Raw genomic sequence first — 7,989 nt, 5'->3', positions numbered from 1 at the left:
GTGACTGAAGACAAGAGCAAGGTGACTGGAGACAAGAGCAAGGTGACTGAAGACAAGAGCAAGGTGACTGAAGACGAGAGCAAGGTGACTGTAGATGAGAGCAAAGTGACTGTAGATGAGAGCAAGGTGACTGTAGATGAGAGCAAGGTGACTGTAGATGAGAGCAAGGTGACTGAAGAGGACAGCAAAATGATTGAAATGGCTCTATCTATAGCTCAAAGCATCGTCTTGGCTGCTGCTCATATTGTGGAAGGTAATGATCCTAATTGGGTACCTAAAGAATTGTCTCATTATGTAACTCCACACTACCATGCAACTAACCAATTTGCACCTTGTTTCCACAAGAGGAAAGACGCATCAAAGACATCAAGTGGATCACACATGGTGAATTCACAGTGGAAGGAGGACGACTGAGCATTGAGGAATTCATTTCAGTAAGTTAGATGACTACTTCAGCTTGATGCCAAAATGGCTTTAATCAAAAGTTAAATTAAATGGTTTAATCAAAAGTTGGAAGTCCAGAAAACCTAGGAGAGTTTATCAAAGGCGACTAGTAAACATTGTTCTCATTTGGTGTGATAGTCTTTGAAGGTGAAAAGCATACTAGTATTTCCCAGTGTTTTTATCATCATAACTTTCTCTAGAGATCTAGATGATACTCCCAGTGAAGCAATTTCCCATTCTGATGCATTAAATAGGGGCCCAGTGGCCTAAGGAAGGGAGCCATGGTGGCACAGTGGTTAAATGCTTGACTGCTAACCAAAAGGTCGATGGTTCAAATCCATCAGTTGCTCTGTGGGAGAAAGATGTAGCAGTCTGCTTCCATAAAGATTTTCAGCCTTAGAAACCCTAGGGGACAGTCTACTCTGTCTTATGGGCTGCAATGAGTTCAGAATCAACTCAATGGCAACAAGTTTTGGTTTGGTTTAAGGAAAGAGATGTTCCTTCAAAAAAGGAATTCTCCACAACCAATTTTAGAATGCTCATTATCAACACAGGGGATGTGAATGGACCAAGAGCCATGCTGATTTAGCTTTGGATGTGCTCACCTCACAGATGTACACATTCATGATTCCTTTTTTTCCTTCTGAGCCTGGCTGTGGCCTGGGATGTGGCTTTTTCTGCTTTGCAGAACTGGTGAGGTACCCAAAGAAGAATGGGGTGAAATCTCTTCTCACTGTACTTCCTCAGAATAGAAAACTCCCTGACCCCTGGGAGAAGTTTTCACCAGTCTCTGTTCCTCTGGCCAGCTCATCAAAGCCTACAGCTCTCAGGGCAATTTCCTAGGCCCTAGGAAGACCTGGTCAAGTGGGAAAGAGAAGGCAGGGTTTTCTGGCTCCGCACTCTCTATTCATGCTCCAGAGGGTACAACTCACTCTTCCCATTAGAAGTAGTCTGTAAAGCAGAGTGAAGATGAATGGTGCAAAATCTTAGTTACTGTTGGTCTTTTCTTCTTTGGAGTACATCGTCATGCTAGACTTGGGCAAAGGCTCCTGGCTGTTGTACCCAGGGTTCTTGAATCAGACAAGACTAGGACAGAAAGAAAGCAGGACATTTTGGCCCTGGAGAGCTCACACATTACTCTGAATGAAAGCCAAAAGCAAGTTCTACCAATGGCCTACAAGACCCAGTGCGCACTGAGCCTCGTCCCCCACCACTTACCTCTCTGACCTGGTCACCTTCTCACCTTTCAGTTATCTCATTCTAGCCATGCTTGCCTCCTTGCTGTTCCTCAACTGCCAGCCCTGTTCCCACCTCAGGGCCTTTGCATTTGCTGTTCCCTTTGCCTGGAAGACTTTCCTGAGATATTTGCATGGCTCACCTTTTTTTATTTTTTTTTTAAATCTCTATTTGGATAGTTGCTAAAATGCCACCTGCACATCGAGACTTGTCCTAGCTACCTCACTTAAAATTGTATCCCTCTCACCTCCACTGCTTTAGTTTTCCCTTCAACACTTATCACTACTTGAGATACTGGATTTTACTTCTTTATCTTGCTTCCTTCTTCCACCACCAGGATATATGGTTCACGAAGGCAGAGACTTTTGTTCACTGTTTTGTCCCAGTCCCTAGAAATGACAGGTACATAGTCCATGTATCACAAACATTTGTTGAATACACAAATGGCATTATTCCCTTCAGATCATTATTTTTCACTGGTGAAAAAGACAGGTCAAAGTATTTGTCTTACCTACATGACATCATGCTGTTGTGAGAACAGAGGCGATTAGAAAGTAGAAGTGACTGAAAAGCTAAAAACTCTATACAACTCATGGTAGAAAATCACCATGTTCTCAGCACCCTTCATACAGTGACCCATAGAAGTGAGGTCTATCATCTAAGTGATAGGCACTTCTGATGGAAAGCCTTCTCAAGCATAGTGCAGATTTACTAGAGTCCATTGTGTATCAGACAATGTTTCATGGCTACGCATAAAGTTCTCCAGCAATATATCAGACAGTGTTACACTGCTATTCATAAAGTTTTATGTGGCCAATTTTTTCAGAAATGGATGGCCCTATTTTTCTTCCCAGTCTGTCTTAGTCTGGAAACTCTGCTGAAACCTGCCCATCATTGGTGACCCCACTGGTATTTGAAATACTCGTGGCATAGCCTACAACCTCACAGCAACACGTAAGTCACCACAATATGACAAACTGACAGATGAGCGGTGGCCATTGTGTAGCAGGGGAATGGTAAATGAGGAGTTGCCATTTATTGAACTCTTGCTATGTGCTAAGTGCTGCTGAGAACTTCCTATGAATTTTCTCATTACTCCTCCCAAGAAACCTACATGGCAGGTATGCCATCACTGTACCCACCCATTTTACAGATGAGGAAACTCAGGTTCAGAGAGGTTAGACAATTTGTCCAAAATCACTCTGATTAAGAAGCTCAGTGAATTTTTTCTTTTTATATACTTCTAACATAGTAGGAAATGTACTCTTAGAGGATAAAAATAAAAGGTCATTATCAACAGACAAAGAAGTAAGCAATATTACCCAGAATCCACTCACTAACTCATTTTTTTAAAATGAGTGAACAATGTATGCAATAGGAAGCAAACAAAAATGCAGTCTTATTATCGATGTAAAATGCAAATTCAAATCATTTAAAAATATTGTAATGTGCCTAGGTAAGAAATTGGCAAAAAAGAATAAGAATGATTAAACATGGTGACAGAAGGCATGTGTATTGAGGAGGAGGGGTGGACAGGTACATTTGTACATTGCCAGTGTCCACAATAATGGGTTCTTTCTCTTTAGGAGCACAATCTGGCAATGAGAATACACAAATAGGTTCTTTATAAGAGAAAGGTGGAAACCCCCCAACAGCTCACACACAGTTTAAATTATTTTTATGATAAAAAATAAAACATATCAATATAAAAAAAATATAATGAGCAGAAAGACACAAGGTGGAAAATAAAAGTTCTCCCTCCACCCCACAAAGGTCACTCACCATTGATAACAGTTTTGTGCATATCCTTCCAGGTGCTTGTTGATTTTGAGGGTCCAATAATATGTACTTAGCTAAGCCATCCAACGTACAGTAGTAGCACAGTGAGACACTGTTTCCTGGAAGCGAGTACATCAAGTAGTGTTATGTAAAAATTACAAAGTACAAGGAGAGCACCCACTCACTGGATCTCTATAAAAGTTCGCTTGCCTACACATTGATAAAAATAGGACATTTGGCCTTATGGATATTCAATGTTATATCTAAAAAACCAAATCTACTGCCGTTGAGTTGATTCTGACTCATAGTGATCCCCATAGGGTTTCCAAGGCTGTACATCTTTATGGAAGAAGATTGTCTTATCTTTTCCTCCTGCAGAGCAGCTGGTGGGTTTGAACTGCCAACCTTCTGGTTAGCAGCCAAATGCCTTATCCACAGTGCCACCAGTGTTCACAAGGTTGTATTTAAGGCTGTGTTTTTCACAAAAGGGGAGAAAAAAAAAAACCCACAAAAACATTAAGAGGAAAAATGAGAGGAAGACAATCTCAGAATTGAGACATTTGGTGGAGTAGAGCCCAGGGTACCAGTCCCAGCTGTTGTGTTGGACTATCCCTACCCATTTCTAGGCCCCAGTATTCTCATCAGCAAAGCAAGGGACTTTGCTGTTTCGTTTCTAGGAAACACTCCAACTCTACAAAGTCTGTGATTGTGTGACAGAAGAAAACATCAGAGCTGAGAAAGTATACTGAGTAATGTTGAAAGCTTAAGAGAAAACAGGCATGCTCTAATGGGCCTCAAGGAGTTGACTGTTAGGTTCCCTCATTGATAGGAATAATGAATGATATAAGTAAGAAGACAAAGTCTGATCTTGAAGAGTTCTGAGTCTAGTGCTCCTCTCTGGCTAGCTGAAATAGCCAACTGGGTACAAGTTCAAAATAAAACAGCTGAGGCAGAAGGCCAGCCTGCCGCCTTGTTCTTTTTCTTTTTTTTTTTTTTAAGAAGGGCATGAAATCTTTCTGCCATCTCCTCCCACATTTCTACCCTATATCCCTAGGATTGGTAGACTATTCCACTTCCTTCCTTCTGTGAACCTTCATCTTAACTCAGGCTCTTCTTTGATTCAGAAACTTCCCATGCCCTAATAGCCAGTCCAAGGGAGTTCAATTCAATTGACTTTGTTGAGCACCTGTTACATTCAAGGCCCTGTGCTAGCAATCAGGGCAGCATTATGAATTCTGAGGGTTTTAGGTACTAATAATGCCTTCATGAGCCCCTTTCTCAAAAATATTAAAAAGTTTTAAGGCTGTATTGGTATAAAGATGAATATGATCTTTGGCCCTAAAAGTTCATCTATTTTCTTCTAATTTTAAAAGAAATGAAAACATTTTAGTGGTCCCTTTAATGTATTGTAAGGAGCTGTGGCATAGTGGTTAAGACATTTGGCTGCTAACCAAAAGGTCAGCAGTTCAAACCCACCAGTCGCTCCACAGAAGAAAGATGAGGCAGTTTGCTTCTGTAAAGATTTACAGCCTTGGACACCCAATGGGGGTTGTCACAAGTCGCAATTGACTCGATGGCAATGAGTTTGTTTTTTCAGTTAAATGTATTGTGGGTCTGAGGCACTATGCCTATTATGCCTAATGGGTAAGTCAGCCCTGCTTGGAATGTTTTAATGTGAAGAATAAGATGAAGACTGCACCATATGACTGTAACACAGGGTGGAACGTCAAGTGCCATAAGAGAGGCAGAAAACAAGTACCACAAGTGTTCAAAGAGGGATGATGAGAAATCCCATCTAATTAGAAGAAAGACTAAGGAATATTTCTTGGAGGTGATGGTTTAGGAAAAAGGATTTTACCAAGTAGGGATGAGAGGGACGATTTCCCAGGAAGTGATAAACCAAAACCAACCAATCTCACTGCTGTGGAGTCGGATCTGACTCATAGCGACCCCTCCTTGGGTTTTCAAGGTGGTATCATCAGGGAAGTTAATTGCCCAATCTTCCTTCCGAGGAGTGGCTGGTGGGTTTGAACCGCCAGCCTTCTAGTTAGCAGTCAAATGCCTTAGGCACTACACCACCAGAGCTCTTCAAGAAGTGATGTTGTTGTTATTGTTGTTATGTGCCGTCGAGTCAGCCCCGACTCAAGAAGTGATAGGCCTCATCAAAAGGCTGGTGCAAATATGGGGAACAGTGACTGGTTCTAGTTTGAAAGGAGTATGAGGTTTTTTTTGTTTTTTTGTTTTTTGGTGGGGAGGGAGCATGACATGAGAGTAGGAAGATGTATTATCAGATCCAGACTATGGTAGCTCTTAAATGATACAGTGAAAATTTTTCACTGTTTGGCAGGCAATGAGGAGTTACTGATGTTTTTTGACTTAGGCTGATATGATTGAAGCAGTGCTTAAGGAAAACAACTTGGGCGTCAATGTGGGTGATGGTTTGGATAAGTGAGGCTGAGAACAATGGAGTCTAGATAAAAGCTTATTGCCTGAGTCCAGGTGAGAAACAATGAGAGCTAAAGTAGAGTAGTGGCAATGGGAATGGGGAAGACTGGATAGATGTGAGTTGGATCCGACTCATAGTGACCCCTCCTTGGGTTTCCGAGGTGGCATCACTACGGAAGTAGATGGCCCAACCTTCCTTCCGAGGAGTGGCTGGTGGTTCAAACCCACCAGCCTTCTGGTTAGCAGTCAAATGCCTTAGGGACTATGCCACCAGACCTCCTGTATGGATAGATGTGAGACATATTTTGGGTATAATAGGCAAGACTAAAGGTTAATATATACTGAATTAATGAAGGGAAGAATGAAGGACTGAATGAATGCTGATACTTTTAATAACGCTGTTCATCTTAGTTGTATATTATCACCTCAAATCCAAGAATTGTGTTGTTGTATGCTATTGAGTCAATTCTGACTCCTAGAGACTTTGTAGGACAGAGTAGAAGTGTTCCACAGGGTTTCCTAGACTAAAATCTTTACAGGAGCAGATTGCCAGGTCTTTTCTCCTGTTGGGGCGTTCACGAGTTCAAACCGCCAGTCTTTAGGTTAGCAGCCTAGTGCTTAACCATTATGGCACCCGGGCTCCTTACTCCAAAAATAGGCTCAGACAAAGGAGCTATTCCAAGGGAAGTTTTCTGTTTCTAGACTCTTCACTGGCAAGCTTTGTGCTATAGAAGGGAGAAGCTTTGTCAAGGACACAAACAGGAAACAGTTTCTTTGTGAGGAATCTTGGTACCCTATTGCTTGACTCATTCCTCTTCTGACCTTCTTTTATGTACCACCTATGGCTGCCATGAAGTGAGTCTGATTTTGACAACAGGCTTGTGAAATCAGCCTCATTCCTTTTTCTAATTGTGATTTGGGTGAGTTTACAGAGCAAATTCATTTTCCATACAACAGTTCATACACATTTTGTTTCATGACACTGACTGCAATTCCCCACAAAGTAACAGCTCTCTTCCCACTTCCTCCTAGTGGTTATCTCTTTCCTGTGTCCTTCCCTCCTGTGCACTCCTGCCCCCCAAGCTATCTCCCTGTGCAAACAATGCCCTTCTGTTCCAAGGAGTATACCTATCTGATGTAAATGTTCACCCCATAAGTCTATTGTTTGGCTGGAAGCCACCAGAGTGAGTTCAGTTCCAGACCTGAAGGGTAACTAGGGGCCATAGTGTCAGGAGTTTCACCAGGCTCTATCAGACCACCAAACCTGGTCTTTTTTTTTTTTTTTAAATGATTTTGAGTTTTGTTCTACATTGTTCTCCCACTCTATCCAGGATCTCTTGCACCGATCCCCCTCGAGTAGACAATGGTAGCCGTAGCCTCATTACTTTGAGCCATACCTTTTGCTCTCCCAAGGTGGAGTGAGAAGAACACATGTTCTAATCACTTCCTAGTTATTTTCTGATTAACTAAACTTGGCTCCAAAGTAAGGGTTTGGCCCAAGGTTTGTGTCCACGTGTGTATGTGTGTGTGTGTGTGTCCCTCCATTCCAAAGCCAAATCTCAAGTGATGTTTGCATTATTCACTTATTTCATTCCAGCCTTTTCTCCCTTCTACCCATGGAGATAATTGGGAGTTGACTCTAGTTTATATCTTTATCAAAAATGTAAAGAATACACAACCATACATAGGTTTGGGAGACAATATCCCTACATTTGTATTTATATGTGCTATAAAAATGTCCATATGCAGTTTAAATATAACAGGGAGGCAAAGTTGGTATAACTTCTTAACCACAGATAAGCACCTTGAGGGAGTGAATCACTGGGCCTGCAGATTGGGGACTATGGTTGCAGGGGACATCAAACTCAATTGGCACAACATGGTATACAAAAAATATTGTCCTACATTTCACTTTGGTGAAGAGTGACTAGGGTCTTAAAAGCTTGCAAGCAGCCATCTAATTGGCAACTATTGGTCTCTCCTCATCTGGAGCAAAGAAGAGTGAAGAAAATCAAAGACACATGGAAACAATTAGTCCAAAGGACTAATGGACCATAAGAACTTCAGCCTTTATGACCCTGAGAC

Source organism: Orycteropus afer, unplaced genomic scaffold (assembly GCF_000298275.1).
Source record: "Orycteropus afer afer isolate SDZICR_OR568_19922 unplaced genomic scaffold, OryAfe1.0 scaffold00387, whole genome shotgun sequence".
Taxonomy (NCBI): domain Eukaryota; kingdom Metazoa; phylum Chordata; class Mammalia; order Tubulidentata; family Orycteropodidae; genus Orycteropus; species Orycteropus afer.
The sequence above is the reverse complement of the archived record's forward strand: the minus strand, read 5'-3'. Positions refer to the sequence as shown.